Here is an 18,284-nt window from a genome sequence, read left to right on the forward strand (position 1 = left end):
TTCCTTGCTATCTGCATTAAATCAATGATTCATATAAATTATGCCAAAGGGAGTTAATTGTTATTGCATGGTATAAAAAGCTGCCAAACTAAGGGCAAAACTCTGATTGCAGTGCATGAAATAAAATGGAGCTGTGTTCAGATTGCTGAAAGCATAAAATGGCTGAACCTGTCACCCCTACCAAAACAGCCTGGACTGGAATTCCCGTGGAAACAGCGGCAGCAGAGGAATTATAGAAGCAAAGGTTTGGTGATTGTGGCGTGTTTGGAGGCTTTAGTACATTTGGATGTTCTCCAGAATATGCAACAAACATTAAATGTGAAATAGCCTGCTCAAAGAGCTGCACTTCTCTGGTGCCCGGATCTGCAGAGGAATTTAGGAATTTAACTTTGTTGGTTCAGTTCAGGGAGTTGAGCTTCTAAATATCTTTGTGAGATTAGACTCTGGTCTGTATAATATGGTTGATTTCTTACCTCTGCAAGAGGGGCACTGCTGCCATTCTCTCTTGTGGTTCCCCTGGCACATTTTCAGGGCTGCTTGAAGAGGAATTTGTGCTTCTCAGGGTCTGGAGCTTGACTGTGGCTTTTCTAGCTTTTCAAGGTTGGACTTGATGATCTTGGCTGTCTTTTCCAGCCTTAAGGTTCCTGTGGTTCTCAGAGGGAGGGTACAGCAAGGACACTTGAAGACAAGCTCAGGTGCTGCCCTTTGCTTTGGAGTATTTCTCACTGTAGCCAGTGGAGAGGCAAAAGAGGATCTGTCACGTGTTACTTAATTTTGATGTGCATTCTGCACTAAATCTGACATAGCCCTTTTCCAGGGAAGCTGCATTTTACGTGGAAGAAGATAATACAATGAAAAGTTCATGGAATGGCTTGGGTTGGAAGGGACATTTAAAGCTCATCCAGTTCCAACCCCCTGCCATGGGCAGGGACATCTCCCACTATCCCAGGCTGCTCCAAGTCCCATCCAGCTTGCTCTTGGATGCTTCTAGGGATCCAGGGGCAGCCACAGCTTCTCTGTGCACCCTGTGCCAGGGCCCCAAGACCCTCACAAGGAACAATTCCTTCCCAATCTCCCATCCATCCCTTCCCTCTGGCAGTGGGAAGCCATTCCCCCTTGTTGAATAATGTGAGAGTTAAAACACTCCTGCTGTATGAAGGAGAATGGAAAAAGATAAACTTTTAGGAATTGTTTGGAGCCAGGTCCAGAGTGTTTTGTGCAAGGAAAAGTAGTTTTCAAATAAGAGTCAGCACTGGGAAATAAAATAGAGGAACATGTGGAATATGTAGGTCTAGGGTAGGATGGAGGAGGACAACATCCGGGAGATGTTGACAGAGAGAAGTGTTTGGAATGAGAAGGTGGATTTGTTGGAGCCAGTGGGAAAGTTCAAGAGCTCCACAATATACCAGAAACTTGGGAAGTGGCCATGCCGGAAATGAGGAAATCCACACTCTGCAGTGACTAAATAATTAATAAGGGACCATTTCTGGCCTGCTTGGTGACCTGACCCGACTGCAGGAACTAAATGTGTGGGGTAAGGATTAACGTGCCTTAGGCAAGGTCCGTGCTGGGATTGGAACAGGAAATGATTAAAGTCCTTTGCAAAAGCTGGAGGAAAGCTCATTATTTTGCTCTAGTATTATCAGGAATTTTTATAATCCATGTGCAGTGTTCAGGAAGGTGAAGTAGTTGAGTGTTGGGGGGCTCTCCCCCAATGATCTCTTTAAAAACTGGGGAACGTTACTTTAAATTTTGGTGAATTTTCTGTGAGCACTGTAATACCTGTCCCTGTGTGGCATAGGGAATTAAATGAACAAAAATTAAGTCTACAGTGACAGAAATTGCCAATGACTTCTAAAGGAAGGAGAGATTGGGACTACTTCAAACAAGTGCTTAATAAACCCCAGTGAAAGAAATGTTGACTTAACTCATTTTTAATTGCTTTTAAGCTCTTAAGTGAGTTTGTTATTGAAAGTAATTAAAGGCCTTGAAAGATTGTGAGGAACTTTGGGAACACCTCTATGGAAAGGCAGTTACTCACCTTAAAATAATTTTTATTGCTACCTAATCTGTCTGAATCGCTCAATTAATTACTTAATGAAGTGTGGTTCAGCACAGGGATGCTGCTCAGGTATGGCAGAATGTGTGTGCTTTGGGTATAATGGAAGGCAAAACACCTGATAAATAGTCAATTGTTGCTTTGAGAAACTTTATGGATAAATAAAAAAAAGACCAATCAGTTTTGTGAAGGCCTTTTTTAACCAGAACTCCTTTTCCCAAGACATATGTGAGAACTGGAATGGGTGAATTTTCTAGAGCTGAAAGGTTTCCTTGCAGAAACACAGTTTAAACAATGTTTTCATCACTGTGGCTCAGCTGTTTTTTCAGATGGAAATAACTCCAGCAGGAAGTGTCTCTGTCAATATAACAATCTCCAAATTGATTTTGTTGTCATGTTTCCATTGAGGACGGTGGAGAAAAAATTTCAACGCTGCCTTGTCTGGCTGCAGTAAAAAAACATCCTGAAGGGATCAAGGGCTGTTCTTAACCTGGAATTCAGTTTGAGAGAGAGGACTCTGCCCCTGTGCCCGGGTGAGACCCCACCTGCAGAGCTGCCCCAGCCCTGGGCCAGCAGCACAAGGACCTGGAGCTGCTGGAGAGAGTCCAGAGGAGACCTCGGAGCTGCTGCAGGGCTGGAGCCCCTCTGCTCTGGGGACAGGCTGGGAGAGCTGGGGGTGCTCACCTGGAGAGGAGAAGGCTCCAGGGAGAGACTCTTTAGGCACTGGAAGGGGCTCTTAGTGCTTATTTTATGTGCCCTATGGGCAGTAGGATCTGTCTCCCCAAACTCTGCTGCTCAGCAATGCATAGAGCTGAATGATTCTGATATTCCAGTTATTCTGAGTTTGGAGATTGAAGGAAAGCCTTTCTCAAAAGATGGTTCATGTAAATTGAAGTATATTATTAAACCAGACTAGAATTTACTGCCCTTTGCTTTTCTAAACACAATAAAGTGAAAATCAAGAATGAGGGCATTTATCTCCAGTGTGTATTTTTCTGGATTACAAACTTTGACAGATGTGGTGCAGAGCGATATTTCGTGGCAAACTGGCATGTTTGAAAGACTGGTCTTAGAGAAATGAGTCTCTTTTAAATAAAGCTAAATATAAAAGCAAACCAGTTCTCACTCTGCTTAAGTCTCTCTTATCTGCTGGTAGGAGTTCAGATTAGAGTGTCTGACTTAAATATCTTGAATCCACCCATCCTGCTGCTGCATCGACTCCCAGCTTGGCACCTGAAATCCAGGGCTCAACAGGAGTGGAAATACCAGTGCTGATATTTCAGTAGCAGTTGTCCTTTTCTTGCTCTTTGGCTCCAAAAGCAACCTCTCCAGTTTTCTAGGAGATTAGACTCCTTTTTTTTTTTAATCAGTAACTGTGAGTAAGTAAAAATGCGGATGGGATTTGCCGCTTTTCCTAAGCTCACTCTGCCCTTCTGGCCTTTTGCTGGCATGCTCCAAGTGGGAAAGTTATTCTAAGGATACAGTAGAAGTGATGTCAAAGGGAGATGTGGTTCAGAATCCTGATATGTGTCACTTGTCTTTCTTGGGGGCTGTGCCAACAGGATGTTCCTGGAGAAAGGACAATGCCCAACTTTACCAGTTTAATGATTTCCTCGCTTTCCTTGCCTCTTGAATTCTCACTTGGATCCTGCATGTAAAAAAATGAAGGAGGATCTCGGGATATTCAGTACTCTGGAGTTTCAAGAACCATCTGATTCTAGAAGCTCATTGCACACCTGGAGATATTGAGTCATTGTGTGCTGTTCCGTGGAGTTTTCCTGGAGGGATATTTTCCCTTGGATGTGTGCAAAGTGCTGGGCTCCCTGGGCTGTGCTGGTCCAGCTCTCCCAGAGCCATCTGGTGAACCAGATCAGGGAACAGCAAACCCAGGTTATTTTTAACCTGGATCCCTTCCCTAATCCAGGTCTGGGCCAGTCCTGGTGGCACAAAGGCAACTGCCAGTTTTTAAGAAGAGGAAGGATGGGAAGGCACTTCCAGCCAGGAACAACCCTGTGGTTTCCTGCAATGTTCTCTGCCTTCCAAAATTGTTTCTTTCCATGCCTTTTTTTCCTGTTAGGTATTTGCACAGATGGTTTTGCTTCCAGCTGCTCCAGGTGGATCTTTAATTTGTTTGGGTTTTTTTTTTTAATGCGCCCTGAGCAGAATGGAATTCAGATCCATCCTGGATAATCTGTATATATTCCTTAACATTTTGCCCTATTATTTCAGAATTTAGCTCTGAAGTGCATTAGGCTCCATGAGAAATGTCTCTGGTATCCCCTCTGTGGTGTCTCCTTGCTCAAAGCTTAATACCACACCCTTCATTATTGCCTTTAAATTCTGTTCCTTTAATTCCATTCCTTGTATGAGTAAAGGGGTCTGAATTAACCTTCACAATGAACCTGCCCGGGCTTTTCCCAGTGTCCAAATAGATCCTCATTAATCCCTCTTTTGTAATGCAGGGAAGGGTTGTGTTGGAGTGTTTTGCTTCGATTTTTTTTTTTTTTTAATTGAGGAAAGGGTCTCGCTGAGGCTGCTCTAACTGAAAGGTTTATTTTTATTTCTGATACAATGGCTGCATATAATTTTTAATGCTGCACTTTCTGGAGGTTGACTGTTGTCAGTAGTACAGTAAATATTTCCTTCAATTAACAATAACCTTAGATAATGAAATTGTTCTCTTTTCATTACAAAGTCGTTTGTGACTTGAAAACCCCAGGGTGCCTTATAATACATAACTTGCACAAGTGAAAATATTTATTCCAGAATCAATTCTAGAAGAAGTTTGGCAAAGTTGTTGGATACAGGCAGTAAAGAAAGTGAACTTTGAATTTTGGGGAAGTTTTCTTCCCTTTCCATTTTGTGGGGTTTGGTTACTCAGAGAGCTAAACCCAAAATGTTGTGGAATAGCATTTAACTCTGCAGAATATCAGACACTTCCTGAATGTTTCTATCTTCATCTGATAAGCAGTTGTAGATCATATTTTTATGCTACCACTATTTTATCAGAACCCTCTGCAATCTACCAAAGCTGGTTTTTTAATCACCACATCCTAATTAACTCAATCTATTTTATAATATGTTTACCCAGCTCCTACCACTGGAGTCCAATTTTGTGCAAAGAAGAAGGAAAATAATGGATTAAAAGAGAAATCTAGGAGAATAGTTGTAATAAGATCATCACTGATGTGTAGCTACTACAAAAAAAAAAAAAAAGGAAAACTAAATTTGGGGCATTAGGGGGAGGATAGAATTAAAAATCTTGTTTTGCTGCTTGAAATAGCACATGGAGTTGATGAAGATTTTGGGGAATGAGCTTCCCTACTTAGTAGCTGCAGTAATCTTGGGAAATATTAAGGGATTTAATTTCTTTCATAGCAAGAAGAAAGTGGGAAGGAAGGAGGAATTCTTGGCTGAAGAAACCTTTTTTGGTGTCTTTGCTTAATTTGATAAGAACGATGGAGAGGGGCTTTTTATGGGAGCTTGTAGTGACAGGATGCAGGGAACTGTCAGGACTGGTTTTTAATGTATTCTTGAAGTTTTCCCTGACTTAATCCCAGATCATGCTTTTGATGAACAAGGTGATGCCAACTGGGCTTCTCAACGTTGTGCTATTTCCCTAGATTTTCCAAATACCCCCTCACAAATTCATTTGGTTTTTCTCGTTCTTTAATGAATGTCTTTGCACTTCCACTCAAAGACGCTGATTGGGACTGATTGTTTTTCTGCAAATACATCCGAATTTGGTCAATCCTGACTGTTCCCTGCCGGTTTTTGAGCAGTGGCAGAGGGCAGGGAGGTGTGCTGGCAGCTGGACAGCCTCCTTCTCCACAGCTTATCACAGCTTCTCTCTGCAGCAGTAGCATCCACTCGCTCTGCACTGAATCAGTTTGATTTCTGGTCAGGAAAAAAAAAAAACCAGAAAAGGAGACAAAAAAAAAAAATTCCAAAAAGGGTTAATCTGCTGAGTGGCAGCACAATGCAAGCAGGTATGGATGCTGTTGCAGCTAAAGAAAGATTCAGCACCAAGGTTAATGAGAGGTGGGGACTGTTCTTCTCACTCTCTGTAGCAGCCAGAGCCGAACAAAAGGGGGAATATTTGGAGAATCCCTCAGCATTAAAGGCTGTGGCAGTGCTGTGCTCCTGCCAAATCCTGGGAACCCTCCAGACATGCAGCACGGCTGGACATGCACCTTTGTAAGCAAGAGCCTTTGGACTTCCTTGGTTTATACAAATGTAAGGATATGAAAATATTCCCAAATGGGGACTTGGAGCAAACGGAGCTTCCAAAGCAGCTCTGAAATGAAATAATAATGCTCAAGGTGTGGGCACTGTGCTGTGAAAGCAGCAGAAGGAGTGGTTGGTGACCCCGTGGTTGATGCTGAGCCTGGTGCAGCAGGCAAGGCTTGCTTTCCCGAAATCCAAGGGGGAAGGAAGATGTGAGGGAGGTGGTTTTCTCCCCCATTTGCTTGAACACTTACTTTCAGCTTCTTTCTTGCCACAAAAGGAGTAATTTGTTTAATTTTACAAAATGTTACCGAAGCTGTTGGAAGTGGAGCTGCAGCCCACGTCTTCTTGATAAATGAGTGTGTGTATTCCTGGAAGGAAGTTAAAATGGGGCTGTGTTATATTTGGTACCTCCTGAAGCACTGAGGCTACTTTGAGTACAGAATGTGCTCAGAGAAAGACTAATTTGCCACTGCAGAGCTTGATGGGATGAGATTTGTCAAGTCCTTGTCTCTGCTGAAATTCACTTACACTTTCCTCTCTCTCCTGAAGATATTTTAGGGTTCTGTCTTTGAATTGAAGGGCCATAAAAATGAGTCAAAAAGCCTGAAACCAGAATTAAATTCCAAGCAGCGAATATGCTTCTTATAATGTAGAAACACAGAAGTTTAGCATCCGTGGAAGCAACAGGTGGGGATGTTCCTGACCCGTTTCCCTGAATGTGCACATGCTCCTGCTAGCACCAGTGGGATATTGGAGCATCAGCAGGGTGGGTTTTGACTTCTCTCCAAGGATGCCATCTCTGATGGCAGGTGGTGGCTTCCTGCAGGCGGCAGGAAAAAGAAAGATTCAGTGAAAATGAAGAATTTACTGTTTTCTGTTCATTTACAAATTCATGCAGTTTCATTAGCTGGCTTGAAGGGTCTGGTGGTGTAATTCTGCAGGGAAAGGTGGGATATACCAGCACTCCCAAAGAAAACCTCAGTTGTTTTACTGGATTCGATGTTTTCTGCCTCCTGCTTTCTCCCCCAGAGTGTTTTTTGAGTGAATGTAAACTAATACAGGATCAGTGGTTAGAAGCCATGAAAAAATACTTAATGTAAACCTTTTGGTACTGGGTTGATTAAAATAAACAACTGTTCCGAGGAGCTGGTCCTGCTTTGGGAACAGTAGGGTTTCTGTTCCTCCCTATAATGCATAAAGCATGTGGAGTGCCTTGAGAGCTTTTTTTGGGTGCTGCACTTCATTTTGAGGGATTTCATTTTCAGTTCTCTGAGCTTTTGTGTCAGCTGGGAAGGGAGGATGTAGGAGTAACATGCAAAACTCAGACTAAAACCTGTTTAGTCCCAAATCCTGACAAATAGCTGGTAAACAAGTATTTAAATGAAAGCTTGGACTTTGTTTTCTCCCTCTGGAAAGCTGGGAAGGCCTTGATCTTATTGCCAGCTCTGGTATCCCTTCCCTCTCCTCTTATCCTGCATCTCCAACGCTCCTCCTTTTTTTGCCTGCATTTCTTCCATGTCCCCTTTCTCCTTCTGCTTCAGTGGAGGTGAAGACCACTCAGAGCTGGGAAGAGCTGTATTTTCTTCTGGCAGGTTTTCCACAGAGCCTCAAGGGTGTTTCTCTCTCTCTGCTGCAGAGCTCTGGAATGCTGTGAAGACTCGCTGCCCAGGCACACTCCTCTCCGGATTATCTCCATCCCAAGGAAGCTCGTATCCAAGAGGTACCAATTCATCCTGGTTTTGTGCCCTTCAGTTGTAGCACTTGGGTTTAGCTGCTCCTCCCAAAACCTTTTCCCTGCTCCCTCCAGACAGGAAAGCCTTGGATGTCGTGGAGATTGCAGATGTTGCTGTTTGATATGATTTAGACTCTTCTTTCTATAAAATGAATTTTGCTACAGAAGCTCTTTACAGTTTAAAATAAGAAGTGATTTCAGGGTCAAGAAATGCATAAGCTGAAACTCCAGCAACACTCTGTGCCTGGTGTGTTTTATTGTGTTGATTTAGAAAGTTAATAAACATCAGGTCTTCAGCAGCTTGAGTAAAACACACAGTACTTATGTGCTGCTCCTATAAAGAATTGTGAGAGGGGTTCTTTTTTTAGTGTTTATTAGTCTTAATATCTTCCTTGTAAATAATACATTTTTGTTTTATATTAAAAAGGAGAATTGTGTTCATTAGCTGGGTCAAAATCCCCGGGTTGGCACAGACACGATTCCTGATATAAACTTCTGTCATTTGCCTGGAGACCAGCAAATTGTTTTCTAATAGTTTCTATTTCTTGGTAGAAGAATGCTGGAAATGCTGTTTTCAAATATAAACTTTGCAGTGTAATTTGGTTGGAACAGTTTCTATCTTAACTCCTTATTTTGGTTTATAGTGCCCAGCATGATGAGACCTGGGCAGGTCAAGCCCTTTGAGCATGTACACACATATATATATATATAAAAAAATATATATAAAAATAAATATATATATAAATACATATATATGAGATAATTTAATGTGTTACAACAGTGGGAGAACATGATCTACAGGAGCTGTGAAACAGGAACATAACCCCCTCAGGAAATCCCTCTGGAGAGTTTACTGGGAAAATGTTGCTGTGTGCCTGCCCTTCAATTTTTCCTTAGGGATTCACACTTCCCTGTTGGGCAGAGAAGACACAGGGGTGGCTGAAGTGTCTGACCCCATCCAGCTGTTCTTGTGATGGAAAAATCAGGGTTGACTCTATGTTTTTTTTTCATTTTATATGTTTTTTGCTGCTCACTTAATGACATGAACTTTAAATGTCAGCTGCACTGCATTGGGATCAAACCTTTGGGCACACTCTGACCCTTATCCTCACAATAATTCAGCACTCCAGCCCTGCTTTTGGAAAAGCTGCCCTAAATCAATGCCTCCACTTGGGGTACAGATGAAATCCGGGTATTTCTTCCTCTCCTGCCCCCCCAGCTTAGGTGGGATGGGACAGAAAATGCCAAAGATTTCAGAAAAGCTTTTCCCTGCTTGTGCCAGCCTTGAGGTGATCCCCTCCATCTCCTGCTTCCCCTTTTCCCCCTCTTCATTCTAGAAAAAAGGATAGTTTTTTAAAAAAATGATGCCGCTCCTATTTCTTTTTTTCTGCATGATTTCCCCCTTTGGGCACTGCAGCTTTTTTGGAGTCTGGGAAGCAGAAATCCAAGGCTGTGGAAGGGGAGAGGCAAAGCCAAGTTGGGTTTGATGGTGGTGAGGTGGGAGAAGGGACACAGAGTAAGACTGGGGCTGATGGGAGATCCAGAGAGTAAGATTGTGTTTTAAGTGGGAATATGTGCAGTGTTGGCTTTGCATAAGAAAGTTCCTGCTCCAATGGCTCCTAGTCCAATCCAGCTCCAGATTAAGAAATTTTAGGCTCAGGAGTGGAATTGATGGAGCCTGTGGAGGCTTGGCTGACCATACATTTTGGGGTTGCTCTCCAGGCTGTGATTGCCCTGCTGGGGATCTCCAGCAGCCACTTCAGAGATTTACTTTTGGGTGGCTTTATCTTGAGTTGAAACCCTCCCTGTAAGACACAGTGTTCGTTCAGAAATTAAAAGGTGCAGGAAATTGAGTTAAACTTGAATTGTGTGAGTGCGTCCTGTCTTAGCTTACTTAGGTTGTTTCCTGCTTGGGAAATACCCCACTCCCCCACATCCTAATTGAAATTCCAGCAATTAAATAGTTAAACATGGTGTGTGTGTATAAAATCCATGTGTTTCTATAAATACCTCTCTTATCTCTGTAATGGTTTGGTTTGATGTAAATATTTTTAAATGTGCTTTTACATTAGGCTGGTTTTTATCCAGTGTGTGTGAGTGGAATTTGGAACTGGGCCTGGACTTTATACTTCTGCTCCTCAATGTTTCTGAACTCATGTGGAAAATTTCTGGACTTCAAGTCTCCTGAGCATTTCTGCCAGTTTGGTGAGGTCTTCACTGGGCTGGGAATGCACTGAATCCAGAGCTGAAGTGGAGCATTTTGCCAGCAGCTCTTGGACACTTTGATGCTGTTAGGAACATCATTTAGTGATTTTTTTTTTAGTGCAGATCCTTTGTTCACAGATCTGAAGTTTTCCTGCACTACCAGCTCTGTTTTGGAGAACAAAATTCCTTTCAGAGAACATGTGATATGGAAAATGATTTCTGTCAAGCCAAGTTATGTGCTGCATCCAGCTCTGGGGGCCCCCAACAGCAGCAGGACCTGGAGCTGCTGGAGAGAATCCAGAGGAGGCCCCGGAGCTGCTGCAGGGCTGGAGCCCCTCTGCTCTGGGGACAGGCTGGGAGAGCTGGGGGTGCTCACCTGGAGAGGAGAAGGCTCCAGGGAGAGCTCAGAGCCCCTGCCAGGGCCTAAAGGGGCTCCAGGAGAGCTGGAGAGGGACTGGGGACAAGGGATGGAGGGATGGGACAAAGGGAATGGCTTCCCACTGCCAGAGAGCAGGGCTGGATGGGATATTGGGAAGAAACTGTGGCAAAAACATTTGGAGGATTATTTTAAAGGTGTGGGTCTGACTCAGAAAGGTATTTGCAAGAGTGCCACACAGGATGAAATGCTGGGTCATTAATCTTTATAAATTCATCACCTTCTACAAGAAAGAAGTTTCCCTATGTGCTTTATTACAGCATATTTAGGTACATCATAGAATCTCCAAGAGGTTTGGGTTGGAATAGATCTTAAAGGCCATCCAGTGCCACTCTTACAAGGACGGGACACCTTCCACTATTCCAGGCTTCTCCAACCTGGCCTTGGACACTCCCAGGCATGAAGCAGCCACAGCTTCTCTGGGAACCCTGTGCCAGGGCCTCCCCACCCTCACAGGGAAGGGTTTCTTCCTAAGATCCAGTCTAAACCTCTCTGTCAGTTTGAGAGTAGGCTTCATTCCCCCTCATCCTGTCACTCCAGGCCCTTGTAAAGAGTCTCTTTCTATCTTTGCTGTTGGTTCCCTTCAGGTCCTGGAAGGTCACAATTAGGTCACCCCAAAGCTTTTCTTTTCCAGGCTGAACAATCCCAATTCTCTCAGTCCTTCCTCGCAGCAGAGCTGCTCCATCCCTCTGATCAGCTTGGTGCCTTGTCTGGAACTGCTCCAACAGCTCAGCAGCAGCAGCGTGCTCTGTTCAAGGGCTCTGTGGCTGAGGTGAGCTGATGGGAAACATCCTCCCTTTCCACAGCGCCTTCCCGCAGTGTGTGCACATTCCTGCCCTCACAAAAGCTGTGCTGGAAGCAGGGGTCTTTCTCTCAGATGTATAATTCAGCCTCTCTTCCCGGTGTGCCAGCCTTGTTTGTGTTGATGGATGAATGTGCCCTGTGTACAACCTGCAGATTACTCTGCTCCTGGAGTACAGTCCTGCTCAATGTACCTGGTTCTGATTAAGTGCATTTGAATTTGGGAGTGTGCTTAATGAGCTACACCTTTCACAGATTCTTTTGTTAATTCAGAAAAGCTGCCTGCTCTGATTTATGGTGCCAAAAGGGGTAAACTGCCATTAAAAGCATTAATTAGTCTTGGTTGACTGCACAAAGAATAGACTTGGTGTGAGCCAGTTTTTGATTTAGCCCTTTGATTTTTGCCTAAGCTTGTTAGAGGGTCTGTATCTCTGGCTGTCTCATGCTGGATTGTATAATTGGAATTTTGTGTGAAATTCTTGGGCTGAAGGAACAAGAGCCAATTATAATCAATAAAGTTGTAAAGCAATTGGGCAGAACTTTGCAGATATTTCAGTACAGAAATGTTTCTTTTTCACATGTGGAAGTGATAACTTGGAATTGTCAGTTTGGCAGAAACGGTATCACGAGGGTTTGCTGTGAGCCCCGGGCAGTGCTGGTAAACCTCAGGAAGGAAAATATTCTCTGGAGCCTTGGATTTGCCCATTGTGCAGTGTTTCAGCTGCATGTGAATCCCAGAATCCTGGATTGGCTGGGGTTGGAAGGGACACAAAGGTCATCTAGTCCAGCCTCACTGCTCAAGCAAGATCCCCAAGAGCAGGTAACCCAGGATTGTGTCCCCAATCCTTGGGACTGAGGATTTTGACTATCCCCAGGAAAGGAGACTCCACACCCTCTCTGGGCATCCTGTTTCAGTGCTTGGTCACCTCACAGTAAAGTTCTTCCTCTCATTCAGGTGGAACTTCCTTCATTCCAGTTTCTTCCCATTGCTTCTCATCCTGTTGTACCACCCAGCAGATCCAGGTGGTAGCACTGGTAGTTTCTTCTTCTCCTCTACAACTTTATCTATTTTCTAATCCAGGCTAATAGGAAAAAACCAAAAACCCCTAAATCTTGGAACACTGTCTGTGTTGTACCCTTGGAAATCCTATATTATAATATTGATGAGTGTATTTCAGTGCATGGTAGTTCCTGTACTTCCCAATTCTGGCCATCAATTCTCCATAAAAAAGTTTGAAAATTAATTGAAATGCAAATAATAGCCTAAGCTTTCTTTCCAATAGACTTTCCAAAATTATGCTTGATTGCAAAAAAACAATTCCATTGCTATAATTTTGGTGATTGCCTCTGGTCTGTTTGAGAATTAAGATTTCCCTCTGTCTGTGTAAAGTTTCCATCTCTCTTAGATATTGTCACATTAAGTGCTCCGTAAAAAGAAGGTTGGATTGAGTTTCCTTCCCAACTTGTCCTTAAGGAGCCAGCGGTTGGATCCTCCAGCTCTGCCTTAATTTCCTGGCAGAACTGGAGGGTTCCTTTTCCCTTCCTGCATGCCTGGAGAGATGATGGTGGTACCGTAGGACTTTGAAGCATTGCACTGGAAATATCCTCTGGATATTCAGAGAGATGAGAACTGCGTTTAAAATGCATTTTTAGCAAAAATTAGTTCCTAACAGCAGCACAGATCTGAAATGACAAATAACTTTAAAGGCACTGAGGTATTTAAGAGCTGTATTCCCTCCTGCCTTCCCTGAACACATTCAAGTCCTTGGGGCAGTGAGTTTTCAGCGTCTGCTGTGTTTGGCAGATGGATTTTTGGGAAAGAGTGAAAGCCTTTGAGCTTCTGTTTAGTGTTTCACTCTCAGTCAGCACATCCTTGGAGGGAAGTCCATCACGTTGGAAGCACTGGAACAGCCACAGAGAAGTGTGAGCTCCCCATCTCTTCACAGCCACAGCCTGGGCTTGGTTATTCCCAGCTCCCACAAATGTTCCCAGCTTTGTCTCTCCATTATTTGTTTTCCTTTCCCATTGAAGGAAGTGGTTCTTTCCAGTATGAGAAGCATTAAATTGACTTAAATGCTTTGTTTGCCGAAGTAGCTCTTTGAAGTGGATCTTTCAAGTTTCTTATGTGATCTGGGATTTGATGAGACACATTTTAGCCCAGCAATCTCATAGTGAGGAAGGAAAGGAGAATGGGAGGGTGGAAGCAAGAGAAGGAACCTTCTAGTTCTGCCAGTTTTGATCCTAACTCACACGGTTTTCTACATTCCCTTTTAACACTCAACTTGTGCTGGAGCATCCAGACGTTACGGGATCATCCGTGGGATCAGCAGGATCTCACTGGTCAGCTTTTCCAAGCGTGTCTCCAGCATTAAGTCTCAAACTGGAAAGGTAATCCCCTCGGGAGGCTTGACCTACTCTTCAAATTACTTTCTCCTGCTCTTTTGAGGCTTTGGGTTTTATTCGGATGGTTTTTTCCTCCTCATCAAGGCAGCTCTTTTAATTGCTGTGACTGCCAGGCAGAAACCTCACTCTCACTCTTACAGGCCTCTTTTTCTTCTTTTTCTTCAGCTCCTTCATAATAAAGTGGGTTTTGGAACAGGGCCAGGCCTTTAGCCCAAAGTGTCTTCTGGTTTCATATCAGACAAGGGACAGCACAGCCAGATTGCCTCCCTAATCCCTCTTCCCAAAGACAAAGGTGTCAGCACTGTCTAGACACTGGTGTTCCACGTGCTCATTCAAGGCTGAGGGTTCCCCCTCTCTCCTTTTCATCCCACATAATTGTTCTCAAAGCCTCCTAATCTGCCGTGGCTCAGTGGGTGAAATCCCCCATACAATTTGGGATGGGTGTGTCCAATTTGGGAGTAGGTGGTCTGTGCCCCTTTGGAGCAGAGTCAATGAAACAGAGTGAGTGAGTTTCTCCTGCTGAACAGACCAAGCATTTAAAATCTCTTTTTTTCCCCATATTCATGCTGTATCCAGTCAGGAGATACTACACAGCAGCTGTTCTTAAACTTTATTTTTCTTTTATGGTTATTTAATGCCTTTCTTTGGGTCCACGTTTTGCAGCTTTTCTATGGGGGAGTGGGTCCTTACAAGTGACAGGTTTGGAGTAGGAAAAGTAACAATTTAGCTGGTTTCCTGGTCCTTTGAAATTTTCCTTTTACTGATGGCAGGCTTTGACCTCTTATTTCCTTGGAAGTGTTCTGCTGGGAAGTTTAGCTAATGGGAGAGCATTAGGATCCTGTTTGGCCTTGGATGTGATCTGTTTGCGTAATGGAGAGGTTAGGTACAAAACAATTGGGAAAACTGAAGACAAATTGATAGCAGAGCAAAATCACAGATTCTTTCTGCCCAAAGTTCTCTCTCATTTTAGAGTTCCTTACACACATTTATTGTCCATTTTTAGTATTAAAGTGTGAAAACAGTGTTCTCCAAGGATTCTCTCACAGGTGTAAAATACTTTTCCCAGTTTGTCAACATCCACGAGGAATTGATGTCAGATCCACGAAGGTGCTGGCTGTGCTCAGCCTCACACCGAGTCCCGTGGCTGCTGTGGATCTGCCGGTAGGTGAGATGCTGCTCAGAGTCACATCGACATGGCTTTTAAATCCCTCCAGGGATGAGGACTCCGTCCCTGGCTTGGGCAGCTGTGCCAGGGCTGGACAACCCTTTTGGGGAAGAAATTTTCCCTGGGAGCAGAGCCTGACTCCCCCAGCTGCCCTCTCCTGTCAGGACACTGATAATTCCTTGGCACTTCAGCGTGCTCCTCGTGCCTGTCTGTCAGTCTTTCTGGCTGTCACAGCTGGGAACAAGGAGAATCGCTGTGTTTTGTGTGTTCTGTACAGCTGAGTATGTCATTTCAAGTTAAAAATAAGACATCTTTAATGTCAAGACTGCAAAGTTCAGAAAGCAGAACGGGGCTGGAAGTCAGTAACGGCACTTTCAGTTTTTTGTAGATTTATGTGAGGCCTTATCAACAGGATTTCATTCCAGGATTCTCTCCCTAAAAAGTAATTCATCCATGAAAGGTGTCTTGGTCTGAAGGCTATTGCATATGGGGGATAATTAATTACTAGTAACTTGTGAGGCCACCTAAAAATGAAGTTCCTTGTTTCTTCTCTAGGCTCTTCTCAGAGTTCAGCCTGGTCTAGTGGAAGGTGCTCATGGAAGGGGATGGGAATGAGATGGGCTTGAAGGCCCCTTTCAGTGCGAACTGCTCTGGGATTCTGTGGAAACAAGCAGCACTCTACATTTTTGGAGCTGCTGTTGCCTTGTCTTTGTGTAGGTCAGGTTTGAAAGGTGTTTCTTCAGCAAAAGTGCCTGGAAAAGAGCTGATTATTCATCAGGAGTTACCAATAAAGGCATTTACTGTTGTTCCCAGGTGCTGCTCGAGGATTATTTTGCCAGTTCATTAAAGGCTTGGATAGGGATTTACAAGCTGATGGCTTTGGTTCCTCTCGTGGACTCCTGAATATTCTGCATTTAATGTTGAAATAACGTGGGATTTCAGAGTGAAAAGCCTTGTTAGTTTAAAAAGGATTACAGGCAGAGAGTTTGCAGACTGGGGACAGTAATTGGGTGTAACTGTGCTCTGTGGGAAGACCACTGCAGCTCATTCCCCTTCACTCATCCTCTCCATTTATGCTCCTCTTGGGGTGGAACAATGACCCCGGAATGTCACCAGCACATCCTTGGGCTCCCTTTCCCCAGCTGCCAGAGTGCAGGAATGGCAAATTCCCATCCCCATGGTGCTGATGGCCTGCCAGAGCATCTCTCTGCAGTTCAGTTGTGAATCATTGCCGTGTTTGTCACGTGCAGCTCCAGTGGGCCAGGCTGGAGAGCCTTCAGTCGGAATTCGCGGCGCTCTGCCAAGGCGCTGCATTGTTGTCGGAGCCCCCGAGCTGATAAAACACATCCTGACTGCACATTATTGCATCCATGGCATTGCATTCCTGCATGTGAGCTAATTAACAAGCCGAGGAATTTGTTGGGTTTAGCCCTGGGGATTACAGAGTGGGTGTGGGTGTTCTAAACTGTTAATCCATATATTTTACTGTTTGAAAAATTCATTTTCCTGAGGGTTATTTGGCACTGTAAGAGCATCAGCAGGATCTCTGTAATGCAATCAGAATATCTTCTACACAAGAGGAAACGTGTATTCTTTTTCCTCAAACAAAAAGACAACTTGCTTTACGAGGAAAAAAAAAAAATCCTTTCACGACCTTAAAATAATTCATTGGAGAAAAAGAAAGCTTTTTGTTTTATGAAGGTTTTGTCTGAGTCTGCAGGGTCCCAGCTGAATGCCGTGTAGGAATTGACTGGTGCTAATGTTGATTTAAAAAAAAAAAATCAGAATTGCTTGGACACAGGAGGTTATCAGTCAAATACTGCTCAGAGAAATTGTTGTGACATGCTGCCTTCAGCGCCTCTCTGAGGAGCAGGGATGGGCAATAATGTGTGAGCAGAGTGGGCAGTGTAAGATCATCACTTTTCTTCTGATAATTTAACTAAATCAGTTTATAATAGGAATATCTGGTGGCGAAATGAGAGGAGAATTTTTTCCTTACACGTACACTGTCCTTGTTTTCATCCCCCTGCTCCAGAGGTTGCTGCCAGTGCAGGGAGAGCATTGCAGGATTCCCTGTGGCTCTGCCTTCCACTGTGTGTTTTTATAGAGGTCCTCCTCTTGTCTGCTCCTTTGATTCTGCTTTTTCCTCAGAAGGCCACACACAGAGCTGAACCTTCAGTTCTCATCACCATTGTCATCTTTTGTGCCATTTTCTTTATCCTTTTCCAGTCCCACCTGTGAAATAGGTGTGGTTTAAAAAAAGAAAACCCAAATGGTAGGATTTGTATTGCTCTGCCATGGCTCACAAATGAGTGTCAGCCTCAGAACAGACACAAATGAGTTTTACTGGCTCTTAAATGTTTTTGCAGGCTGATGAATTTAAAGCAGAGGGAATTAAAATGTAAAGGTGCATCTGTGAAAGGGTGTCCCATATCTGCTCCATGGGGACCAGCAATGGCACCAGAGGAACTGAAGCCCAGGAAGTTCCACCTGCATATGACTCAGAACTTGTGCCCTGGGCAGTGACCACACATGGACAGAGCACCCAGAGAGGAGTGGAGTCTCCTCACTGGGGATATTCCAGAGCCATCTGGACACTGTCCTGTGCTCTGGGATGGTGCTGCTGGAGCAGGGAGGTGGCACCAGATGAGCCGCTGTGGTCCCTTCCAGCCTGACTCATCTGGGAATTCTGTGATCTGGAAGATTCCAGAGCTGAGCTCCAGGTGATTTTTAAGAACCAAACCAATTTCAAATGTTGTTCTTCCTTCAGATTGTTTTGTTCCAGGGATGCCACCTGATTGAAGTAACACTCCGAACCACCTTTGGATTTTAGAGAGTCCCTGGAGGGTTTGGGTTGGAAGAGCCTTGAAAATCCATCCAGTTCCACCCCTGCCATGGGCAGGGACACCTTACACTACCCCAGGGTGCTCCAAGCCCTGTCCAGCCTGGCCTTGGACACTGCCAGGGATCCAGGGGCAGCCACCGCTTCTCTGGGCACCCTGTGCCAGGGCCTCCTCATCCTCACAGACAGGAATTCTTTCCCAATATCCCATCTATCCCTGTCCTCTGGCAAGGGAAGCCATTCCCCCTCATCCTGTCCCTCCATCCCTTGTCCCTAGTCCCTTTCCAGCTCTCTTGGAGGCCCTTTAGGAACTGGAATTTAACTCAGAAATACTGTTCATTAAAAAAAAAAAAAATAAGTGCAGTGTTTAATGCATTTTTTAATCATATAGCCATTTTGTTTTCATTGCAT

General features: G+C 44.1%; 1 protein-coding gene across 5 annotated transcripts in view; it reads left to right on the forward strand.

Moving 5' to 3' along the window:
* FAM168A (family with sequence similarity 168 member A) overlaps positions 1 to 18,284 on the forward strand; it is a 131,150-nt gene that overhangs the window by 31,556 nt on the left and 81,310 nt on the right. For 3 of the 5 annotated variants that reach the window (XR_010746067.1, XM_066340791.1, XM_066340793.1), the window contains exon 2: positions 7,926 to 8,009. The exons of the other annotated variants lie outside the window; for them this stretch is intronic. The gene's annotated coding sequence lies outside the window, so the exon portion shown is untranslated. The remainder of the gene's footprint in view (positions 1 to 7,925; positions 8,010 to 18,284) is intronic. 5 annotated transcript variants of the gene reach the window in all.

This window comes from Sylvia atricapilla, chromosome 2 (genome assembly GCF_009819655.1).
Source record: "Sylvia atricapilla isolate bSylAtr1 chromosome 2, bSylAtr1.pri, whole genome shotgun sequence".
Taxonomy (NCBI): Eukaryota; Metazoa; Chordata; class Aves; order Passeriformes; family Sylviidae; genus Sylvia; species Sylvia atricapilla.